Below are 26,199 nucleotides of genomic sequence, written 5' to 3' on the forward strand. Positions count from 1 at the left end.
CAGGCACCAGACGGCTGCAGCTCAGGGGGAGCCGCTCAGGACCCCCCGAAGCCGCATCCCCGGGGGGCGGCTGCGCTGCTGCGGCCGCCGCGGCTGCTCTCCCGGCCCGGCTCCCGCTGCCGCTGCCGCTGCCGCTGCTCTCCCGGCTCCCGCTGCTGCTGCTGCTGCTCGGGCCGCGGCGGCGGCGGCGGCGGCTGCTGCTGCTGCTTCCAGGCGGAAAGGGGCGGGGGACGGCGGCGGCCGCGGCGCCTCCTCCTCCTCCTCCTTTTCCCTTGCCTCCTCCTCCGCGCCGCTCCCGTCTCCCATCAGACTCCCGGCTCCCCACCCTCCGCGTGCTCCTCCCTCCCCCCTCCGCCCCCTGCGCTGCGCCGAGCGGCGCGGACTCGGCGGGGCGGACGCTGGGCGGGCCCGACGCTGGGCGGGCCCTTCGGGGAGCGGGCGCCGAGCCGCGGCCGAGCCTAGTTCGGCGTGGCACCGACGTGGCCCGGCGGGGCGGGGCAGGAGGCGGGCTGTTGCTGGGGCGATCGGAGGGAAGGCCGGCCGCGGGTACGCTGCCTAAAAGGAGCCGGGCTTCTTCCGGGAGATGAGGCGGAGCAGCGCGGAGGCGGGGAGGCGGCTTCTTGTGCTTTTCCCCCTCCTACGAGGAGCCGGGAATTGCCGGCCCTGCGGGAAAGCTGGGGCTGTTTCCCGGACGGAGCTCCTCCTCCCGTCCGTCCCGTGGCTGGCCATCCGGCTTCTGGGACCCCAGGAGAGCGGCGGTCCCCCTCGCCACCGTGGAGGTCAGGGAAGGGAGGGGGGCGATCGCTTCTTATTCTTGGCTCCATTTTACTGACAGGGAAACTGAGGGTGCGGGGGGTGGGGAGAGGTGGGGCGTCCTCGCGGGCTGGAGGGTGGGGTGACCGGGGACTGAACGGGGGTGACCCGGAGCCCGCCCGGAGTGCGGGGCCTCCTTTGGAATTCCTCCTCCCATGATGCTTTCTACCAGGGGGGTCTGGAGCAAGCGCTCACTTAACGTGAAGTCCCTTTTAATATCACGGAATTCAGTTTTTATGCTTCCTGGGCACTGTAATCGACCCTAAAAAATGGTATATACATCATTTGCCCTCAAGAAGTTTACAGTCTCGTTGGAAGGACAAAATTCGCGAATACTAAAGAACAGTGCCAGGCAGTGGAAATCGTAGGGAATAGGATTTAGGAGAAGTGTAAGAAAAAATAATGGCAGCTTTAACAATAAAAAAGCACCTGCTAATTTCCTAGTTTGTGCCAGGCACTGAGAATTCATAAATATGAAACAGTCCCTGCCCTTACGGAGCTTACAAGGGGAAGAATCAAACACATAAATAAGTGCGCATATGAAATAGATACTAGGGCAGCACCCGCTTTTGGAGCTTCCTTTCCAACCATGCACTCACTGGTTTACAGATTGGGTCCCCGCAGGGGGCAGGAGCTCCAAATGTGATCTGTGAACTCTGTTTTCCTAAAACTATCTATCCTGCTCCCATAGATGAGCTTACCTTTAATAGTCAACCATTAGACTCAATTAGCTCAAAGACATTTATTAAGATGACATAATAAGAGCAAAATTACAAAACATTCTCCTTACGTAAATCTGTGGGTGCATTCTCCCACAATACAGGAAGATTAAAGGGCTGGGGGTGGAGTCAGGAATACCTGACTTCAAATCTAGTTTCTGATCCTTACTAGACACTTGACACTCACTAGCTGTATAACCTTGGACAAGTCACTTAACCTCAATTGCCTCATCCTGGGTCATCTCCAGTCATCTTGATGAATATCTGGTCACTGGATTCAGATGGCTCTGGAGGGGAAGTGAGGCTGGTGACCTGCACAGCCCTCTCCCAAAACAAAGTCAAGTGCAATTCATGTCATCATTTCTCTGATGGCATGGTCTTTTTTGGCAACGAAGGACGAACACACACACACAGCTTTGGGCAGATCATTTGATTGGTGCCTCTGCTTCCCCAGCTGTTACATGGGGATAACAGCATCTGCACAACAGGATTGAGATTCAAGTGAGATATTATTTGTAATGCACTTAGCACCATGCCTGGTGCATAGTAAAAGCTATATAAATGCTTATAATCTCCCTCTTTTCTGGTAATGAGACACAGTGCCTAAAGCAAGTAACACCTCTGGAACTGAAGGGCCCCATAGTCCTTTATTTCCTCTTGGTGTTCTCATAATTTTCCACCCTAGAAGCAGCTTTTCTTCTGGGCAGGTTGCCTAGCTAGGCCCCCTGGGTCTGTTCCTCTCACTCTCAACTGCCTGGGTTAATTTTGGAATCCATGGTCAGCTCATTTGTCAGATGCCAAAGGTCATGCTCCGTGATGCTCCCTGTTCCCATTGTCTCTCTGTCTAAGCACCCTGATGAAATTTTTTCTCTTTCTGGGCAAGTAACTCGATTGCAAGACACTAAGGATGATAAGGGTGGGGACAGTGGAGGGGGAAAAGTGATGGAGGAGAGATAACCCTTCTGCCATCTGGTTAGAAGTGAAGGGGTCCCACTCTAAAAAGCTGTTCCCTGCCTCCAATGCTGGAATGGCCCCAAGGCTATCAGACTTACACTATGAAAGACCACCACAGATGTTGCAGTCTTTAGACAGCCAATGGCCAGATGCCCTTCTATTTGGAAGCACCCCTTCACACTTTGGCAATGCGATAAAGATCTAGAAAGCCTAGTCTTCACTTTTTCTTAACATTACACACTTTGTTATCTGTCCCTTTCTCTACATCTGTTGAACTTGGGGGAGTAGGGGCAGCGGAGAGGGGCAGAGATGGTGAAGCAACTGACTCTCCAAACCAACTCTACCAGGTAATTTTTTCAGGGAAGACCCTAGTAGCTCCAGGGATTAATCAGTAAAGTTCTCATGAGAAGGTGGCCCTTGAACTGAACTTTGAAGGAATTAAAGATTCCAAGTTGAAGGTAAGGAGGGAGCTAATTGTATTATCTGAGGACATCCTATGCAAAGCCCCTGAGAGGGGAAATGGAATGATCCATGTGGTGAACAAAAAGAGGACAGTTTTGCTGGATTGTAGAGTGTATGAAAGTAATCGGGATATAATATACTTAGAAATACAGGTTAGAATCAGGTTGTAAAGGACTTTAAATGCTGAACAGAGGAGTTTACTCCTCTCCCTGTGTATGGCCCTAAATGCAATAGGGAGCAACTAGAGTTTACTGAGCAGAGAAATGATATGGCCAGATGATATGACTTGAGGGTTGTCACTTTGGCAACTGTGAAAAGAATGAGATACACAGGGGTGGATTTGAGGCAGGGAGATCAGTTATGAGACTATTGCAAGAGTCTGGCTGAGATGCATAGAAAAAAACATAATAGAGTTCAGTAGGAAACAGACAAGCAAAAAACCTTTGAGCATAAAGTTGTTGAATTTGGTGTATACTAAAATGAAAAGCAAACTGTCCATAATACAGATTCACAACTTCATGTATAATTTTCTTTTCTGTTCTACTTTGTATATAGAAATGTTCATCTTATTTTCTCTTTATATATCTCTTATTTGCTCTTTGTTAAATTCAGTGTTTAAGGAGGGGGGCCGGATCTAACTATAACGTTATGATGGCCTAAAGAAAGGAGCAACATAGTATCTGGAAAAAGTATTGAACTTTACTGATCTACATGATACAGTGTTGCAATGTCACTTGCACAGTCAGCCTGCAGAAGTTTTATCACAGCACTTGATATCCTTGAAGGTTATAGGAAAAACAGATTTCAGAGCAAGAGAATTCATGAAGTTTAAGACTTACTTCCTAAAACTGGGCAAAGAAGGGGACATAGTTGGTGATACCATAAAGGCCTAGAGAGCATTTAGGAGGAAAATTAATTCAAATCCCTTCAATTGTTAACCAATACTTTTCATGGATATTGTTGAATTGATGTCTTTTTTTTCAATGCATAAAACAATAGACCTCCTTAAGAAGAAAGAAAAGTACTGAATTCCTCTTCTTTGGAAGTATTCAGGGAGAGGCTGGATGGCCATCAGTTCAGGATATTCTAAAGGAAATACCTGTACCTAGTGACTGGTGGGAAGACATCTGTAGTGTATTGGAAAGAACACGGGATTTAGAGACAGAAGACCTGAGTGTGGATCTCCAGGCTCTTCTACATGCTTCCTTTGTGATCTTAGGCCAAGTCATTTCCCCTTGGACCTCAGTTGTCTGGAAAATGAGATTAATAAGCTTGATGACTCCTAAGGTCCCACTAACAAAGTATGACTAAGTATCAAAGTATGTGATACAGGCAGTACTGAAGGATATCAGAGTAAGAAGAAATCTATATGGACTAGTCAGGAAAAACTGGGAGGGAAGCTTTCTTCTGTGGCTTGATTTCACCAGTTAACTTTGCATATATCTACAAAAATTCTCCTATATTTCCCTTGTCAGCCATCTAGTAAATACTTATAAGGAAGAATGAGACGTATGGATAGATCAATGAGGAAATAGGGAAAGGAAAGAGAATGTTTTGTTGAGAGTGTCTCAGTATCACAATTTTCACTTCGATGGTGGCTGCTAGATGGCCCAGGGGCTAGAGTACTGCACTTGGAGTCAGGAAGACCTGTGATCAAATCCTGCCTCAGATACTTGCTTTGTGACACTGGGCAAGTCGCTTGACCTGTCTCAGCCTCATTTTTCTCCTCTGAAAAGTGGAGATTGTATCTATAAAGTGGACATGATAATACCACCTCCTTCCCAGGTTTATTGTGACAAAAATAAAGCAATCCCAGACCTCAAAGATCTTTCTTTCATGCTGCTGGAAGGGACTATGGTTAAGAAAGTACAAGCTTTATTTTTTGATGTTAATTGTACTTGATGATAGTGAATAAAAAAGAGATATTGATCAGGATAATCTTGGACTTAATTTACCTGGACCACAGTTTTCAAGAGAAAATAACAATAGTGTGAGGTTTAAAGAAACAAATAATCCTGAGGGTCAGTCACAAGGATTGTGAATACCTGATATTCTAATTATGTAGGAGTATATAATGAATATTTTTATTTATATATTATGCATAGTCATTACCATATGAGGAACTGTGGACTCCCAAATTGATAGTGTAAAACTTCTAGTCTCCCTTGTATTCTCCCACTCTCTCTCCTCTCTGCCAACCCTAACAAAGATGTAAAAAACAAAGGATTTAAAGGAGGAAAATTTACTATTGCTCATTACTCTTCCCCATAAACAAGTACAAGAAAGCACTCAATGTAATGAAAGCACTGCAGATTCACCAAAACTACTGTAGGAAATGCCAAAGAAAATAACTTGGCTTTTCCTTTAACACATGATTAAGGCATGCACCTTACTGCGGTAGGATGTCGTTAAAGCGAATAGCTTGGTAAGGGTTTGGGGGTATGTGTGAGTGTGTCACTATATATATGTGTGTTTATGGGAAGAAAAAAAGGATTAAAACTTATGTAAGAACAGCGTCTGCCCCAGCAAGGATAAAATTATAAGGTCCATCAATCTTGGTGCTTCAGGGTAAAAGCTGATCACCAGCTGAGCCAGGCAGAAATGTTTCCCGGTGGTATAATATTGCATAATTGGCCATGTGAATTCTGGGGTTTTCTGCTTTACATGAAGCTTTTGGTATTGGCCACTGCCTGAGGCAAAACTCTGGCCTGACTGATCCATCAGGCTGCTCTGATACAGCATTTTTGATCCTCGATTCCTATTGTTCAAGCTGTTTGGGGCTTTTTATTTTTTAAAAAAAACTGCTTAAATTAGATTATTCTTATGATTAAAAAACCTTGGCGTTTGGTGCTTTTGCTGTTTTATTTAAATTTTAGCACATACTGTGTTCACAGCCGCATACCAAATGAACAGATCCTGTTCAGCCGGGGAGCTGGGAGCTTCCAGACCTGTGAGAACCTCGGCAAACTCCACTCTGCGAAGCTTTACATTTACAAACAACCTCAGGGAGAATATCCAAATGGGAAAAACTAATTGTATCCAGGGGCTGTAACTTTTCATTCATTACCAGGGAAGAAAAGGACAGGTCTGTCTGAGAAATGTGCCAATGGACCTGAATATTCTAGTTGAATCCCGAAAGATACAAGGCCAAATGAAAAAAGGGCTCTTCAAAATTAGTCTCAGCATAACAGAACATAAAAATATCCCTAAATAAATACAGGCTGCTTAGGAGCATTATATATCCCTGGCTCCATAACTTTGTTCTTGATGACAGTTATGATTGGTTTTTCTCTATTGTTATATTCATTAGAAATAATTGGTAATGCTAGCTCATTTTTATGATTTCACTTGGATTTGTTTCTTCAGTCCTAGTTATGAGCTTTCTTAAGGTACTACTCACCACTGTTGTGTTGGAGTGGGAGTGGGATGCAGAGTTTTCTCCATAGCTTTTCCAACAAACTCCTCTGTTTGGCATTTAAAGTCGTTCTCAATCTGGCTCCAGCCTCTTTTCCACGCTGATCACACATTCCTCCCCCTCATGCACTATACTCTGTGCTATAGCCAAACTGGCCTACTTGCTGTTTCCCATTCATGACATCCTACTTCCTGCCTCTCAGAGGCTGCACAGCCAGTCCAGGCCAGTCTGGAATGCTCTCCTCCCTCACCTCCATCTCTTGAAACCTAGAGCTCCCTTTTAGGCTTAGCTCAAACACTGCTATGCCTTCAAGAAGTGTTTCTTGTTTTACCCTAGTTGTGAACTGCATTCCCCCCATCACAAAATAAAAATTTTTTATATGTAAATTGTCTCTACTTATTTGTAAACGTGTTGTACTCATCCTTTACAGAATGGGAGCTCTTGGGAGTCAGAGACTGTCTCATTTTTTGTATTTGTATCCTTAGCACCTAACACAGTGTCTGGCTCTTAGCAGATTCTTAATAAAGGCCTATTGATTGATTTTTAAAAATAGTTTTACATTTTACTTTAATTTGTAACCATTTTTTTGCCATTCACAAAATATCTGAGTTCCTACCAGGTGTGGCATTTGTCCTAAGTCCAAAAACAATGATAAAACAGTAGTTGGCACTTAAGTAGCATTTTAAGATGCACCAAGTGCATTGTATATATGATCTCATTTAATTATATGACACTTGCCAAGAAGTTGAATCTATATAATTTGGCAGCCCTGATGTTAGAATACATTTGCAATCCAAAGAGAAGAAGCATGGCATAGTATATAGAAAGCTGACCTAGAAGCCAGGAAGACCTAGACTCAAGTCCTGTCTCTCATACATGCATATTGGATATGCAAGCCTGGACAATTCAGACCACCTCTTAGTGTTTCAGGCATCTCTAAAACTAGAAATTGCAGAGAAGATGTTGACTTGCCTTAAGAGGGAATTTCTCTTATCCAAGGGTTCTCTGTATACCAATGAATTCACAAACCCAGTTCTTCTCTCTGACAATACAAAAATATCTGAAGTTTTTTAATCTTAGTTTTATAGGGAATGGAGGAATGTAAGAGAGAAAAGAAAATCCCAGTGAGATTGGGAGGTTGGTTGGTCACTCTTATTTGTAATAGACATTATCCTGTAGGCTTCAAAAAAATAAGAGGGAGGAGGGTCTAGGGCCTTTGCATAGGTAAAGTACTTAGGATATTAGGATTTAAAATCTGACAGAATTTTAGAGAGATTGTCTAACACAGTGGTTCTCATGGGGAGGGGGAGGCAGCGGGTTTCTGCATCCCTTTCCACTGTTTGAAGAGCCTAGAGAGTTTTTGCTTATGGGATATTTACTGTGTTAGAAATTAAAACTAATAAATTTTAAAATATTTCATTAAACTTATGTTTGAATCCATTGCGTATTAAGATAAATAAATAAGAAAATAATGCCTTCTAAAAATTAACAAGTAACATTTTACATAGTTTTGCAAATCTCTATTGTCTGACTTAATAAAAGACAGTTGTAATATCTTCTACATTCAAGCTGTTATGTTTTGTTGTTTTGGTCAAAGTATATAAAAGAAATCCTGTCTCACACAGATAATGTAGTTGGAAAAGGGAGAAGTCTTTTAAAAGACAAATTACATCTTAGTATCATTTTGAAAATAGTTTTGATTTTTAAAGTCCCCCTGAAAGGTTCTTGGGGACCCCTAAGGAATCTTCAGACCACACTTTGAGAATTGCTGATCTAATCTAGTGTCATTTTTTAGATGAGGAACCTGAGGCTCAGAAGTATATTAAGCTAGTGAAAACAATGAATTCCAGAGTCCAGAGAGAGAGAAATGAAGGAAGAAGATATGGCCTGGGGGAGGGGCCTTGAATTAGGAAAGTCCACTCTTAGAATCTTTCCTCTCCCATCTTGGGCAAAGTAGGAAACTCCCATCACTGTCTGAAAACAATCATCTACAAGTCCTCAGGAGGAGAAAACTATATAAGTGCACAGGTACACGCATATCAAGTTCTTCCTCCCTGTAATAGCAAAGACCCTGGCATATATGGGAGGGCCTGCTATACAGATTTTTTGATCTGCTTTTTTTAAAAGAAAAGGCAACTTTTGAGGGGTCAATAATCTACTTTTTTTTTTTCCAATTTAACAAGCATTTATTGAATACCCACAATGTCCTAGTTACTGGATATAGAAAGATAAAAGCAAAATCTCCTTTGCCCTTATAGGGTTCAGGTTCGTTTTACCTCCCACTGTGATTCTTCTAATTTAGAAGGACAACACACTCAAATGAAATCTGTAGGATTTGACAAATTAAAAAAAAATTCCTCATTATAATTTTGTAAGGTAGATAATACAAATATATTTATACCCATTTTACAGATGAGGAAACGGAAGCTTAAGGAGGTTAAGGAAGTTAGCCATGATCACAAATTTAGTACATATTATAGGAGGGATTTGAATCTATTATGTCTTCTCTCTTCAAATTCTAAGCAATTTCAATCATAATGTTCCTGTAATGTTTACTCCATTAAGACTTGTCATTAAACCTCCCAATGTCATGTTAATGCTTTTTGGGAGAGGCTGAATTTATGGCAAGATCATCCTCAAATTGTCTTCCACAATATCTCTTCATAAGTTACAGATAGTGCAAGCTGAACTTAATATAGCTAGAGAAACCAGTATAAGAGAAATACAGAAAAATGGAGAATTTTAAAGGAAACAAGTGATAATTCAAGACGCTGACTCATAAATGACTGGATAAAAGTTTCTTTAGTTTAGAATCTACACATGATTACTCACAAATATTGGGCTAGAGAATATGGAAATAAGGCATTAAATACAAGAAGAAAGTCATCTCATTTACAAATAGACTGGCTGCAGAGGGCATTTCTGAATTTGGGAAATCAACTATTCACTTCTACAAAGAAATGGCAAGAGATTTGTATAAGTGACCCAAAATATAAGCCACTGAGACAGATAAGATATTTAATATTATCCAGACTAGTCTCCTAAGAATTAAGTCAAGGAGAACAAATCAGTGCTGATTTCCCTACAGGGGGCAGGGGGATACAGTAGAAAAGTTCCTGAAAATTGTCAGATGACCTGTGTTAAAATTCCATTTGGATTACAGAAAGCATGAGTTCCAATCATGCTGCGGAGACTAAATCATGTATCAGCATCTTGGGCAAAATCACTGAACCTCTCTCTGCCTGTTTCCTCATCTATAAAATGAACATAATAATAGCGCCGAGCTGCCAGGGTTTTTGTGAGGAAAACAAATATGTAAAATAATCTACTTTAATCAAGCACATAAATCGTTCACTTAGTTCAGGGGAAAAAGTCAGCATCTTGAACTTTAGAGAAAATACAAACAGAGGAAATAAAGACCAATAGACAGGGCTTCCAACTGTCTGACCATAAGCAATACATATATCACAGATCAACAGACAGATCCAACTGTCTGACTATTTACATACATACATAGTTATCAGAGAGAGAAGCACCAACATCTGGGTTTTCTAGGGGAGTGTGGGGGGGTGATCCTTAGCAGCTACCCAGAGTCTTCTCTGGCCAAACACTTCAAATGAGTAAGCCCCAAAACAAAACCTCCCCTCAGTGTGTGTGTGTATGTGTGTGTGTGTGTGTGTGTATATATATATATATATATATATATAGCTTCATTACAAATTAACAAAAGGTATAGGCCTTCCTACAAAACAAATCTCCCCTAATTAACCTTCCCTTAATGGGCAGGCCTAGTAATGGGTGGGAAAGATCTTTAACTTTTATTAACATAACAAACATTGCACTCCTCAATGTCCATAATGAGAGAATGGAAGAGAACTGAGCAATCAGCTTGCTTCTCTATAGACCACAGAGGGGGCAGGCAGCTTCTCCAACAAAAGTCCTTCCTCCTTTAGTTCCAATCAACTAATCATCTTAGAGGCAGCCCCAGTCCCAATGAGTGATTCTCTGGGTCATTTCATCAAGGTTCTAATTGTAATTCCCATACTTAATGGGTTGGTGGCCCTCAATTGCCTTCCCAACAAAGTTTATGCCATTCAATCTCATTAATACATTTGGGAAACACCAAATTCCTCAAGAGCTCTCCTTTTTAGTTTCACATTATTTTGAAGTAACATTTGAGCTGGGCCTGGAAGGTTAGGATTTTGGAAGATGGAATTGGTCAAATAAAACCACACTATCCAGGAAAGTAAAGGCTCAAAATTATAATGTTTTTCTGGGAAATGTTTTAATCCAGTTATGCTAGAATACTGGGTTTATGTAGGGGAAAAATGGAAAATAAGACTGGAAAAAATGGTGAGATTTGGACTTAATGTGGTTGGTGATAGGCAGTCAATGAAGGGTTTTTTTTATTTGCTTGTTTGTTTAGCAGATTAATTTGGCAGCAATGTGTATAATGTATCGGAGTGGAAACATGCCTGGGATTTAGGATTATCAGTGCAGTAATTTATGATAGTAGAATGGAAGGGGCAGAGGAAAGAGACATTTCTAGGGAAAGTAACCTGTTGACTAACTGAATATAGGCATCAAAGGAAGACTAACTTTGGAAGCAAGAACTGACTGATAACTGAAGTTTTTAGTCTAGGTAACTATAGGAGAATAATGACATACTTTTTTTAAATGTTTATTTATTTTTAGTTTTCAGCATCATTTCCACAAAATTTTGAATTCCAAATTTTCTCCCCATATCTCACTTTCTCCCACCCCAAAACACCATACATTCTGATTACCCCTTCCTCCAATCTGCCTTCCCTTCTAACACCCCTCCCTTCGCTTTTCCCCATCTTCTCTCTTGTCTTGTAGGGCAAGATAAATTTCTATACCACATTACCTGTATTTCTTATTTCCCAGTTGTATGCAAAAACAATTCTCAACATTTGTTCCTAAAATTTTGAGTTCCAATTTCTCTTCCTTCCTCCCTCCCCACCCATTCCCACTGAGAAGGCAAGCAATTCAATATAGGCCATATCTGTGTAGTTTTGCAAATGACTTCCATAATAGTCACATTGTATAAGTCATGTTGTGTATATTTCCCTCCATCCTATCCTGTCCCCCATTTATTCTATTCTCTCTTTTGACCTTTTCTGTCCCCAAAAGTGTTTACTTCTAATTACTCCCTCCTACCATTTGCCCTTCCATCATCCCCCCCATTCTGCTTATTCCCTTCTCTCCTATGTTCCTGTAGTGTAAGATAGATTTTCATACCAAATTGAGTGTGCATGCTATTCCTTCCCTAAGCCAAATATGATGAGAGTAAGCTTCACTTTTCCCCTCTTACCTCCCCCCTTTTCCCCTCCATTGAAAAAGCTTTTCCTTGCCTCTTATGAGAGACAATTTGCCCCACTCCATTTCTCCCTTTCTCCTCCCAATATATTCCTCTCTCATCACTTAATTTTATTTTTTTAGATATGATCCCTTCCTATTCAACTCACCCTGTGCTCTGTCTATATATATATATGTATATGTATTTATGTGTGTGTGTGCCTGTGTATAATCCCTCTAACTACCCAAATACTGAGAAAAGTTTCAAAAGTTACAAATATTATCTTTCCATGTAGGAATATAAACAGTTCAATTTTAGTAAGTCCCTTATGATTTTTCTTTCCTGTGTACCTTTTCATGCTTCACTTGATTCAAATTTTCTATTCATCTCCGGTCTTTTCATCAAGAATGATTGAAAGTCCTCTATTTCATTGAATGGCCATTTTGCCCCTGAAATATTATACTCAGTTTTGCTGAGTAGGTGATTCTTGGTTTTAATCCTAGTTCCTTTGACTTTTGGAATATCATATTCCAATCCCTTCGATCCCTTAACGTAGAAACTAATGATATACTTTTAACAAATACATCAGCAAGAGGAGGAGCTAGTTTTGGGGAGAAAATAATGAGTTTTATTTTAAGCAACTTGATATTGGCTAAAGTCCTACTCTAAAAGCAATGCCACTGAAATTCAAACTCTGACTGGTCCTTCCAAATTAAAAGGAAAAATAGCTCAAGTGGTAATAGACATGATGTAAGAATTATATTGTGGGGTGTGTGTATCTGTATGTGTTTAAGGTAAGGAAGACTAGAGAAAGGCAGTGTAGCTTAGTGGATAGAGGGCCAGTCTTATAAGTCAGAAAGACCTGCATTCAAGTTGTCTCTGATACAAAATACTTTTTTCACTGTGGGCAAGTTGTTTAACCTCAGAGGCATAGATAGCCCTCTAAGACTAAGTATAGATGAGTTATGAATCAATATTAGAGGTAAGGGAGGTAGGAGTTCCCTACATCAGTGAAATCTTACACTTAAACAAGGGGGAAAAAAAGGACAATCCTGGAACATGTTTCTAGGCATACAGGAAGAAGCTAGCACAGATGAAAAGATTGATGATGCAAAAGAAAAAATATGCCTAATTTATAGAGCAAGGTCCCAGAGAAGGCAGGAAAGGGTTGAACTAAGACTTTCCGAATTGACAGGTTGCATTTTCCTCTATGTGGCTAAGAGAAAGGAGAGTACGGGGACATAGTGCTGTAATTGTCATGTGTTGTCACTGTATGGAGTAGTTTTGCTTAATTGTTTTTCTTTCTTGGAAGTGTCCAGTTAAATGCAGAATGAGATGTACATTTTCAGACATGACCAGTATATGGATTTGTTTTGTTTTACTTTGCTTATTTGTCACAAGGAAAAGTTGTTTGTTTGTTTTAAAGGTGGGGGGGAGGATTGTGGAAATTAGGGGAGAAAGAAGTGAATGATAATGATGTCAGAAAAAAGTGAAGAAAGAAAAGAGTCATTGAAATGTAAGGAAAAATTTTACACCTGCACCTTAATCAGTCAACAGACAGGATTAATTTTTAAGATGTGTAAACTTCTCCCTCCCTCTCCAAGCCCTTTATGAAGTGTGAACCAAATTGTAAGGTAATTGTGTCCATAGGGCCTTTAAATTACTGGAAAATTTTCAGCAGTTACTCAGTCAAGTGGTAGAGGACCCAACACTCAGGTCCCTGGGAATTGTATTGAGGGCAGGAGAGAAAGAGTTTTTCTGTAGACTAGAGCAGTGGCAGACAGTTCATCTAGAAAGACACACCAAGGGCACACTGAGGCTACACACAGACACACACAAAGACAGGTGCTCAAAGATAACCACAAGAGGAAGAAAATAGCTTCTGGGAGTTATCACCTTTTGTGCTGGAAAAAGTGTTGGCTATGGACACTACAAAAACTCTGACCCTTTCTACCTGCAGAGAGCTAAGGGGAAATTCATGAGAACTCTGAAAAAAGAAATGTACTTCCAATAACCAGTAGTTGTGAATTATCTCTTTGTCACATGTATATTCTATACATATTTCTCACTACCTTTGTATTTTAAATTTTAACAGCTTTTCACATAAACTTTTTGCATTTTTTTTGTACCAGTGTGCACTAGGCTTTGGAAAAAATTGTTTCATATCAACTGTCATTATATATGTTCTACCTTAGTAAAATACCTTTTGTAAAAGCTAACTAAACCTTGTTAACCAGTTGATAATGGAAACACACTGGTGGTTGCTTGTGAGTGACGGTAATAGAAACCCAGCTTCTCTGAGTTACCCCTAGAACTCTAAAAACTAAGGATTTATTTAAATAAACTATGGTTTATTATGTTTGAAATGCTATTTGCTTCCAATTTAACTAAAAAGTCCCAAACCAAAAAATTAAAAGAAAATTTTAAATTAAACTTGAAAAGTGGTCAGTATTTGTTCAGTTATACCTGTCAGCAAATATTAACATAATTACAACAGTGATGACATTTATGAATCATGCCTCCCATTCACCAACCATCTGTAGGTATACTAAACTTTGTCCATATCCTTAACCAGAGAAGTAACGCTCTTTGAAATATTCACCCCATGCTCTATCCCTTGGAGCGTTAGGATAAAGACTCTCCTTCTCCCTGGCAGCAAATTACTAACCTAGGTGAAGTAATTGAACTCTTCTGGAATAGCAAGGTACCACTTTCTGAGGCACTAACTGGCCCCCCTACTGCCCTAAGAAAATGATATCAGCTATCTGGAAATCAAGTCAATTTCTGAACACCGTTTCACCCATTCAGTATCAAAATAATATAGGACCTTGTGCATCATTGCAGAAGAAACCATCTTTTGTCTGACTAGTAAATGTGAAGCTTATCTCCCAAGTCAGCTTCCATCCAGGTGTGCAAATAGATTTATAGTAAAGAATAAAAATTGTAATTATTAGCTTGAATTTAAAGAGCTTTAAAAATTATTAGTACTTTGGGCAAACCATTAAAATCCACCAGTTCTCAGCCTTTCTTCCTTTCTCACTGGAGCTAGGCTGATTAATTTTTACTAATAGTGTATAATTTAGAAGACTGTGTGTAAATTGTATGAAATATTTCTAGTCTCCATAATTAAGATGCTGCTTATCTGACAGTATTTTTCTCACATGACCTCAAAGCTGGTTCCAGTGATGTAAAGGCATTTTTTTAAAGTGCTAAAGTAAAAACGATGTGCTTTCCTCTCTCTGAGGAGAGAGACCATCTCCATCCTCCCTAGACTATCCACAAAAAAACAAAAGCCAAACAAACAACTATTTTTGCTGCTTCTCAAACAGTGGGTTAGTAATGTCAAATTGTTTAAAATGATCATCCTTCCCCTCCCAGAGGTTTGGTGTCTTTTCCTCCATTTCTTCTAAAGGAAACATCAGGCTTTTTTCTCCTTTCTTCTTGATGCCAAGTGCATGAAGAATCTGGGAGAGAGGGTGGGGAAATGCAGCAGACATATCATAGTAGCAAGAGATTATGGAACACCACAAAAATTCATTCCCTTACCTTTGAGCAGAATTGTTTAAACTACTCAATTTAAACCAGCGCAATTCATTAGAATTGCAACCCATCCCATCCATGCCTCTTGACTTTTCCTTCTTAGTGCTCATTTTGACAGTATATATAGTGCTGACCAAATTCAATGAAAAGAGTACTGATCTTAGGGTGAGAACTTCTGATCTTCCACTTACTAGCTCAAGCAAGTAATTTCACTCTTTACGAGTTCCCCATCTGTAAAATGGAGATAATGCCTCCATTACCTATTTTGTTTTGAGGAAAATGCTTTGTAAAATTTGAAATGGTATAGAAATATAAACTAGTGTTACTGTTAAACATGTGAATCAAGAAACCATCTTGTTTTTAAAGACTTCCAGTGAAAGAAATTTCACAACTTATCTTTACAACTTGTTAGAGCTTGGATAGATCTCCTGGAACATCTTTCTCATTTTTGTCTCCCTTTATGTCATCTTTCTCCTCCTGCTCTTTTTGCCAGTCATAGCAGAGAGTAGGATAATGTCAAAATGGAATCGAAAGTTGTGGCTTATAGACATATGCTAAAAACTAGGGTCTTTCTAGGAAATAAATGTCAGAGCACATACAATTTAGAATGAACCATCAATGCCTTCTGGTGTTAATATAGAGGAGCCCGCTAAAGTACACCACTGGCAGATCCCTTCTATGGCAACAGAAATTTCCTTTTTCTTGGTTTAATATGAGAGAAAAACAAAAATGTTTTAAAGTGGTTAGGCAGTAGTCTAATTTAGAACTATAATAGGTCAAATTCCACCAATGCAAAGGAAGTAAATTATTCCTTAAGAAAAGACACATTAAGTTTTTCTAGTCCCTTAACCATCATCCAGCAGCTAGGTGGTATAGTGAATAGAACACTGGACCTGGACCCAAGGAGACCCGAGTTTAAATCTGCCCTCAAACATTTATCTTTTATCACTGTTTGTCTCAGTTTATTCATCTGTAAAATGAGCTGGAGAAGGAAGTAACAATAGTATATTGCCAAGAAAACCCAAAATGGGGTCACGAAAAGTTGGCCACAACTGAAACCACTGAACAGAGAAAACATCTGGAGCATCATCTATGATAACACAAGAAGTGATCGTTGAAAACATAGTACTTGAGGGGTTTGACAGAAATAATGGATGTCTCCAAAAGTAAGATTCTCTCTCAGAATTAGACTAAAGCCCGATAGCTGTTTGCTATCTTTACCTTTCTTCTTAGTATAAAAAAAAAATCCTGACATAAATAAATACTAACTAGGGCCTAGATTTCAAGATCCCAGCCTTCCCTTCCACCCCCACCACCAATCAGACCTTCAAACCCTCTCCCCTCAGTCATATCGTGCAGGCTTTTGTTCAGATGAATATATGATTAGACAACAAATCTTTGTGCAAAGAAGAAAAGTTTACAATAATAGTAATATAAATAAATTACTGATAAAAAGTTTTAAAACAATGCAATTTGATTTTGAGAATACTGGACTAGAGTGCAATTCCTTAGCAGCTTTCCATTTATACAATAATCATTATTATGCAGATGGGAAAACTGAAGCCTGGAGCTATGAATTAATTTCATAATAAAACAGTAATATATTTTTGCTATGGCAAAGTCTGTGTATTCTTTGTAAATGAATGTGCTTCTATAAGCAAATCTTAGGGTTGAGTGTTGCTAGGATGGTCCCCTAACCAGAATAATTAGATTAGACTGAGAGACCTGGAGGTTTTATGTAAACAAGTACCTACTTCTGATATTTCACATAGGCCCATAATGATACCAAAAGAAACCTGGAAAGCAGTGCTAAGGATTATGAAGCTTTAGGCAAGAAACTAAGCACCTTCTGGTCCTGCATGGTATTTTCAACACTGCTGTCAATCAAAGTTAAAGACTTTAGAAGAGAAAGGTGTATTTGGTTAGGAAGATGGTGCCCAAGGATAGGATTTGGATTTTTGGACCTCTGCCTAAAATATAGGTAGGAGGGGCTCTCTAGTTAGGATAAAGCACTTTCAACAAGAGTGGGTAAAAATGTTTTTTGCCAGGGAATGGCTGAAAAAAACTATGGCACGTGAATGTGATGAAACATTATTGTGCAATCAGCCAAGAAACATTTATTAAGCACCTACTGTGTGCCAGGCACTGTTCTGGGATACACTGGAAATACAAAGAAAGGCAAAAAACAGCCCCCAATCTCAAGGAGCTCACAATCTAATGGGGGAGGAAACGTGAACTACTATAAACAGACAAGATAGGTAAGGGATAAATTGAAGGTAATCTCAAAGGAAAGGCACTACCATTAGGTGGAACCGGGAATGGCTTTTCACTGAAGATGAGATTTTAGCTGAGACTTGAATGAAGCAGAGGAGCCAGGAGGCAGAGACTAGGAAGGAGAACATTCCAGGCATGAAGGACAGCCAATGAAAATGCCTTGAGTCAGGAGATAAAGTGTCTTCATCCAAGGACAGCGAGCAAGCCAGTGTCACTAGATCACAGAGTGTGTGGATGTGAGTCAGGTGTAAGGAGTCTGTAAATGTAGGTTTTGAAGTGCTTTAAAAGCCAAATAGAATATTTTCTATTTGTAAAAATCATGTTAACAGATCCTGGAGGTAATATGGATCCAGTGAAGTTTTTTGAATAAGGAATAGTCATGGACAGACAATTTAAAATCTGCTCTCCTAAAACTTAAGTTTCATATTACACTATAGCGAGCTTTTCTCCCCTTCCCTATCACAAATTCTAAGAGAACTATGGTCACTTCCTCTCAAGATTCTCATCATTTTTCTTTCTTTGTTTTTCTTTAAATGTCTTACTTATGTAGCATCCCTCCAAGGAGTATCTGGTTCTCCTCCCCTGTACTATTCCCCAGACTTCTCTCCTCAGGGTTCTAGGAGGAACTGAAGGCAGGGTACTGAGAAGCTTATATTGAGATAATGAATGTGCTATGTGTTGTTATTGAGTTGTTTTCAGTCAAGTCCAACTCTTTGTGACTCCATTTGGGTTTTTTTTTGGCAACAATACTGGAGTTGGTTGGCCATTTCTGTCTCCAGCTGATTTTACAGATGAGAAAACTGCGGTAAAAGGGTTAAGTGACTTACCCAGGGTTACAGAGCTAGTAAGTGTCTGAGGTCACATTTGGACTCAGCTTGGTGCCAAGGTGCTTCTGTCCTGTGTAGTGGTCTGTGAACAATCCACAAGCACTCTTCTCTGTTGTGCAACCATGGCCAGGGCCGTTGTACCTCACCTATAAAATGTGGATAATGGTAGCCCCTACCTACTGACTCCAGGCCCAGCACTCTATCCATTAAGCCCCCAAAGTGCTATATAAATACCTATTATTGTTATTAGTAGCCTTCAACCACCAGGTCTCCAGTCTGGTGATCACTTCATCCTGACTCCTGACTTTTCCATTACACTCCTGCTGAGCCCAAGCAACATCTTTAGAGCAAAACAGAGGTATGACGGTAAATGTTTAACAAACGGGCTTTCCCCTAGAATACAACCATATGCACAATACACTTTTTAATTTAAGCCACATTATTAACAGTTTATACAATCATTTTGGAAAAGTAAACCATGCACTGATTTATAGCAGTTACTGATTTCTGAGGTATAAGTGCTCACACTGAAAACTGAACAACTGGTGCAAACCTACTAAAATTGGCTCCAGCACATCCCCGGACTGAGGATTCTAATGCTGTCAGTCACAAGCCCTCACCAGGGTTTTCCCCATAAACAATTAGCTAGCTAGATTCCCTTAGGTTTTACAAAAGATCATAGTAAGAACAGCTGGTACAAAGCATTTCTCCTGCAAAACGGGGTCTTATCCTCTTACAAATGTGTGGGCACAAGCAAAATACAATGACAGAAAGGTACTCATTTAGAGAACACATGTGGCCAAGGGCTGCCTCTCAGTTCCTGGTCCTGGAAGTCCTTTTCGCCCTTCATAGCATCCTTATGAAGTTCCTCTTCCTGCCTGCCCATCAGTGCCCTGGAACTCTGTGACTTGGGTCCACAGCCATCGCTTTTCTCTGCCACAAGGGGTCTCATTCTCTGAAGTTGCAGACATCCTCAGATCACTATCTGCAGCTGTCTGTAGCCACTTCCAGGCGTAGTTTGACATGAAACCTAAATTTTAGAAAACCAGATTTGAAAGTGTTTAGGGAAAGGATGAACAGGAGCCCATGGACTTGAATTCTACAGGAGAAATCATCCTAAGAAGGATGGGGAACTCTCACGAATGAAGACAAAGGAACACATTTCCAATGAACAAGTAAATGGTTCAGCTTTCTAAAGAGACTGGTATGCACGAACAGGGAGCACATCACCCAAATTAGATTTTAGAATGGTACATACAAAAGATGGAAGCAAGGTCAGAATGAATACATATATCCAACAGTCCTCTGAAAATTAGTTCCAGTATCACTAAAACTCAGAATGAGCTCATGATGGTGATGCAAACTAAGGACAACAGAAAGTTTTGTTTTAACTAAAAGGGGAAAAAAAGATGATTGGAAAAGGTTGTATGGTTGGGTGGGTAGGATCATGTTAACTGATAACATGTCAGAGAGAAAGCAAATCTATTTAACTACTTCTCTTATCTCTGTCAAGGAAATTGATCTTTGGACTGGAAATGATGCTATAAAAAATAAGAAGCTGAAACTGTAAGGGAATGGTAAGAAAGTACCTAGGTACCCACAATGAGTTTTCAAGTCACTGGGCCTAGATAAACTTGAAATTTAAAAAAAATTTCTTTTGATAATTGTATTTTAATACAATTGGTTTCCTTTGTAGTCCTGTGACTTTTATTTCATCCATTTAAAAGCATTATTTTTACAAAGAATCACTAGATTTCCCTAGACTGCCAAAGGGATCCATGACAAGAAAAAAAAAGGTCAATCCACTCTCTGTCCTAGGGAGTGGAAGGAACTAGAATGGGAGATTGCCAAGTCATTGCAGATGATATGTGAAAGATTCTGATGAAGAGACATGACATGGGACAATTGTATCTCAGTTTCTAACAAATAGTAGAGAATAGTCTTCAAAAGACACCAATGAGTTTAAACTTTCATCTTGGCCATATCATCCTTAAATTGGGCTGCCATTCGTGCCGGGGGAGAACGCTATTAATTTTCAGAGTTTTCTTAAAGTTCTGTAACTCTCTGATCTTTATCCCCTCCCTCTGCACTTTCCCCACTGCCCCAAGCTGAGCCAGGCTGAAAACTCTTCTGCCTTTGTTGAAAGTGCAACTCTACAGATCTGATACTGATCTCTATGTTTGCCACTGATTTTTTTCTGCCTCAAGCTTACTCTCCTTCTGCTGCCCCAACTTCTACACAGGGTCGTCCAGCTTTAAGGGTTGTTTGGCTAAAGGGGGGACCAAAGAAGTTGCTTAATCTCCCTCAGAGGAGGTCGTTGTGCAGACAAGGTAAATGAGACAGAGAGAAAAGAAGTGTCTTCTATGTTATACTGCCTATAAGTAACAGAGTGAGGATTAGCAACCCAGGTTCTCCGAGTCCAAAGTCATTCACTGCCCTTTCTATTGTATGTGCGTCTTCCTTTGGTTGGTGTTGGGGTTAGAATTCTGGAATTTTTCTGATTCCTAATTCAGTGCGTTGTTTACTACACTTACTACTGCAACTGTCACTTTAAAGGTAGCTACTGTGGTTGGCAGTTTTCAAAAGCCCCCAAGTTGTAGTAAATTTGCCCTTGGAACTACAGTTTTGAAATATATGAATGTTTCTGGATGATTCCTCCAGTTAGAGAGTGAAGGGGTTTGGGATTCTAGCCCTGCATTCCCCTTTGTGACCCCTAGAGCTTCCCATGACCCTCATGCTGCTAACAAAGGGACATGAGAAAATGCAAAGCACGAGATCAGGCCCAGATGTTTATGAGAAAAAAAAGAGTGGATCAGTCAGATGCCATGTTTAACGGAATAGATAGACACAATTAGAAATGGTACCATTCACACCTATCAGAAATAAGACAGAGAGGTAAGAAGGGGCTTCTAGGAACCTATCAGTTCCTATTTTTATCTCAGCACTCCAACCACATGAGAGAGTGCTTGTGATTTAAAAAGCAAAGTAAACCCCCCAAAACAGTCATTTCTTATTCCTTGCTTTTTAACTTTCACCTCCTCGAGTCTCCTTTGGATGATTTAGTTTAAGGAAGGTAAATGCAGATACTGCTGCCACTTGCTATAGGGGCATGCTGCTATTCCACATGTTGGGGAAATATCACCTCCTCTTCTCCCCGTGTCTTCTCTTTGTAGAGAGCCTTCAAAACTCCTGCTGTAGAGGGAAAGCCTGACTTTCCAGTCCAGATGTCTTTTTATTTTCCCCTCTTCCTGAGTTGGGAAGAAATTTAATTCCCATGGTCTTCAGTGGTTTAGAGTCCCTTTCAAAGCTGTCTACCCAAGCCTTACCAGGACTGTTCCATAACTACAAAATACTTGCATAAATACTAGTTTTATCTTCAACAACAATAATAATAATACAGTTTGGTGAGTCCCTATTATGTGCCAGATCCCATTGGAGAGGGGGATGGTTACATCAGAAATACAAAGATAAATGAGTCAGTTCCTAATCACAAGGAGATCTAGTAGGGGAAATACAGGCAGTTGGAAATGGGTTGGTCTAGAATTCATCCTTTGTGGCAGTCTTTACCATCAAGTTTACTGATACTTCTTTTGCTGAATACAACCATGTTACCTTTACTAATTTTGCTCTTTTCTATACAACAGTAGCACGTGTATGAGACTAGAAGGCTAGAGAAGCAGGGATGCCTCTTCAAAGGTAAGTTACTGTTAAATTTAGTGTCTGGTGGGGAAAGTATTTTTCTTTTTATAATTTACTCTTCTGTAATTTGTTTCTTGATCATTTCCACTTCTGAAAGCATATGGAACAGTGACATTTTATTAGGATTATAAACTCAGTAGATAGGCATGGAAAAGAATTCATGCTATGGCAAATAAAAATGTTTGTTTCTTTTTTAAGCATCATTGAGAGGATTTTTATCTTTTATCTTCTTCTTTTCCTTTATAGCATTATATTAGCTAAACCATCAAGGAATCAGCTGAGATGAGACAGCTGTTCTGACGGTGTACAAAGAGATTGTTTTCTTGCCATAGGAGTTCCCTCTATAGCTTCTTAGCCCGTCCCACAAACTGCTCAGTTTTTTCTAACTCCAGGAACACACTCAAGACTTAAAAAACCAAAAGGATTGTGCTCCAAAAACTACTTACAGCTTTAATGACTACCTCATTCTAAAACAGCCAGCTTTGTTAACAAGCATTTTGTTTAGGATTGATGTTTGCTGACTTACTCTTCAGAAGGCATCATGGGTGGAGTGTGGAGCTCTCCCACTCATCCTGGCCCCTCTGCATCTCTGCTTTAGCCATACCTTGTTTTGTGGCTTCACCAAACATTGCTCTGCCTATTGGATTTCACTTCTTCCATTAAAGCCCTCTCCTGATGCCTCAACATGGCATGGATATTACTCCTGACCTCCGGAAACCTTTACAAGCCCTTGGAGGACTAGCATAATTTAGTTTGCAAAGGCCTATTGTCAGAAGATTAACCGCCAAGGTATTTTTTCTCTCTCTCTCTCTCTTTTTTAATTGCAACAACTAGTGAAACTATAATGATGTGTTTCAGTGTTGTTGTTTGTCCTTTGTTCTCCAAAAGGACCATGACATCAGGGAGGTTATGCCGTGACTTGCAAGTGAATTGGATTTAAGTGAGGCAGGGGGTGCAAAGTCACCAGCCTCACCTTTCTCCTCCAGAGCCATCTGGGTCCAGTGGCAAGTATACACCAGGATGGCTGGAGATGGCACCTCTGTGTGTTAGCGTGTGGTCAAAGAAGGGAGTGCCTACACCAATAAATCCTTTGAAATATTAAAGTATGACATGGAACGTGATAATAGCTAGCCAGCTAGCATTTATGTATTGTTTTATAGTTTGCAAAGCAGTTTACCTATACTATTTCATTTGATCTTTACAACAACCCTCTTCTAGCTCTGCTTTTGACTCTAGACTTTTCCACTATGACTCAGATGTTTGTCATCCTGGAAGTTCCCTCAATCCCCTTCTCTAAACAATAAGTTCCTCAATTTTGAGGAAGGCTCAAACCAGCCACCCTCCATTCCTGTCCCTACTCTTTTCGATTCTGCCATGATATGTTCATAATGTGTTGTCTTTTCCTCTTAGAATATAAGCTCCTTGAGGGTAGGAACTGTCTTTATTTTTACTTGTATGTATCCCCACTACTCATCAGTACCCAGTACGTAGCAAATGATTAATAAATGTTTACTGATTAACTAAAAACCTATAAGTGATATTATTATCCTCTTTTTACAGAGGAGGAAACTGAGGCTAAGAGAATGACTTGCCCAGGGTCACACATCTAGTAAATATCTGAGACATGATGTGAACTCAGGTCTTCCTGACACTAAATCCAGTATTCTCTTCTATATTGCCCAATTGTCTGAGAAATCTTTAGCTTCTATGAAACCTTTTTTTCTCTCTTACCTCCAGTGGCAGTTTTGGGGTAGTCAATCCCCCTAGTCTAAATAGTATTACCTTGAGTAATTTGAATAACTGAGCCTAGCATGACATGGATCGTGAATAATAGCTAGCTAGCTGGCATTTATGTGTTGTTTTATAGTTTGCAAAGCACTTTTCATATACTATTTCATCTGATCTTTACAATAACCCCCTTCTAGCTCTGCTTCTGACTCTTTGGACTTTTCCACCATGACTCAGATATTTGCCATCCTGAAAGTTCCCTCAATTCACTTCTCCAGAGACCCAGAGGAACATTAGAGCCTTAACAACTGGGACTGGGAATCATGGGACTCTGCTGAGCTACCAGACCTGTGGGAGAAGCTGATGTGACTAGGAGGAGAGCTACTTAGGTGCTGAGGGACTGGGGATATCAGATACCATAAGGGTGAAGATCATCCTTAATAAACTTGATATGGATAAAAGAGGTGCATCTAGAAAAATTGGTGACTTGACCAATGGGTGAACTTATGTGAGTTCAGAGATGATCAGAATTTTAGCGTAGAGAACCAGAGGCAGTACTCTTCTTTAGCCCTGTATTCAAGTTGGACAAAGAGCAACTAAGTGTCTCTAGCTCACACAGAGAAGATCTAGATTAGTCCCTAGAGCTATAGGACCAACCTTTGACTGGGACAATGCCTGCTGAAAGATGCTGAAGAGGATATTAGTTGCCATCTGCTGGGAGCTGAGGAGAACTGCAAACAGAGTGAAAAGCCTACACAGTTGGATGGAAGAGCCAAGGAGAATTCCACCGATGATGAGTCACCATAGGTGTCCTTGCCAAGGGTGGAGAGTTTCAGTTGGAGGCATACCTTGAGGAACTATCTTGAAGACTCGGCTTACTGAGAGTCCAGACCCACAGCATAATACTAAGTGATAGACTCTGGGAGAAGATTGCACATAGGCTGTTTCATTTTCCATCAACTATTCTAAACCCTTTTTGTTTTCTTTGAACTGTAAATAAATCTGTTGAGGCTTTGAACCTTGGGAACCTGCGTGGGTGTGTAAGGATAGCTAGTGACCATACTGGGTGGTGTCAGATAGTAAAGTTCCTACGTTATCTGGGCTGGGGGTGGGAATAGATGAATCAGAGGAGAGTTGAACCCTAAAAAGTACACACAAGATTTTGAGCAGCCTGAGAACCTCAAGTACAAAGGTCCCTGGCTCGCTGAAGAATAATTTTTCTTAAAAGTTAATGAATCTTTTTTTTGTCTTCCAGTTGAATTCTCTCCCCTATTCACCCTCTTGTGTTAATTGAACTGCCCAGGGTCCTAGGGAAGTCTTCCTTGTACAAGAATGAAAAAGGGAGTGAGGTATTTCCAGAGCTTAATGGATGGGGATGCTGCACAGTCCTACCTCTTTCCTATGGAGATGGTCCAGGGATCTTCCCTCAAAGGTGTAATCTTTATAGCATAGTACAGACAAATACAGGAAGGGCAATTTTGTTACTTTAGCTTGGCACAGATTCAAACAATCAATAGTAGCTACTTTGTGCCAGTCAGTGTGCCAAGCTCTGGGCATACAAAAAAGAGGCAAAAGACAATTCTTGCCCTCAAGGAGCTCCCAATCTAATAAAGGACGTAGCAAACAAACAAATCTGTATAAACAAGTTACATATAGGATCAATAGGAAATAATTCCTTTTCATCCTTTCCTTCAAATTTTGGTCCAAGCCAATACCTTTTTTGTGGATTGTCTAGTCATTTAGAGTATGTAAAGTTTTTATTTATGAATTTCAATACCTTTTTTTCCAGTTCTTAATTCTCACACACACCCCCATAGTCACAAAGAAACTTCCTAACAATTAGAGCTGTCAATGAGCTGGCTGTCTTTACTGAGTGGCTTATTTCTGTGGGTCATCAAGTAGAATCTGGCTGAGCAGTTGGGAATGTCATAGAAGATTTCTGCTCAGGTCCAAGTTGGACTGGATCAATTGATTAATCAGCAAACATTTATTATGTGCCAACTAATGTGCTATAAGCACTGTGGATATAAAGGCAAAGACAGTCCCTGCCCTCAGGAATCTTACATTCTCACATGTAAATAGCCAAGTACAAAAAAAAGATATATACAAGATGAGTTGGAAGTAATTTCAAAGAGAAGGCACTACCATTAAGGGGCATAAAGTACCTTCCATGAGCATCTGTGATTCTAGAACTCTGTTCAGACCTTTGACCATAAATTCAACTGCTTCTCCAGATTCTGCCAATTATGCTAGGAACTCCTTTTCCTTGAGAAAGACAGAGAAATAGATCTGTTGTTTCTTATTCCATCTCAGAAGCTCTTTTTCCTGGAGAGAGAGAGAGAGAGAGAGAGAGAGAGAGAGAGAGAGAGAGAGAGAGAGAGAGAGAGAGAGAGAGAGAGAGAACAGAGAGGAAAAAGAGACACAGAGAAACACTCTATTGCTTTTCCT

At 40.3% G+C, this 26,199-nt stretch overlaps 1 long non-coding RNA gene across 1 annotated transcript; it reads left to right on the forward strand.

Annotated features, from left to right (window-relative positions):
* The first annotated feature begins 461 nt into the window (after positions 1–461).
* LOC140501002 (uncharacterized) lies at positions 462–24,769 on the forward strand. The gene is made up of 3 exons (XR_011966016.1): positions 462–779; positions 21,969–22,020; positions 23,949–24,769. It is a non-coding gene; the product is annotated as an uncharacterized lncRNA (long non-coding RNA).
* The last annotated feature ends 1,430 nt before the right edge of the window (positions 24,770–26,199 follow it).

The sequence above is a fragment of the Notamacropus eugenii genome, chromosome 1 (genome assembly GCF_028372415.1).
Source record: "Notamacropus eugenii isolate mMacEug1 chromosome 1, mMacEug1.pri_v2, whole genome shotgun sequence".
NCBI lineage: Eukaryota > Metazoa > Chordata > Mammalia > Diprotodontia > Macropodidae > Notamacropus > Notamacropus eugenii.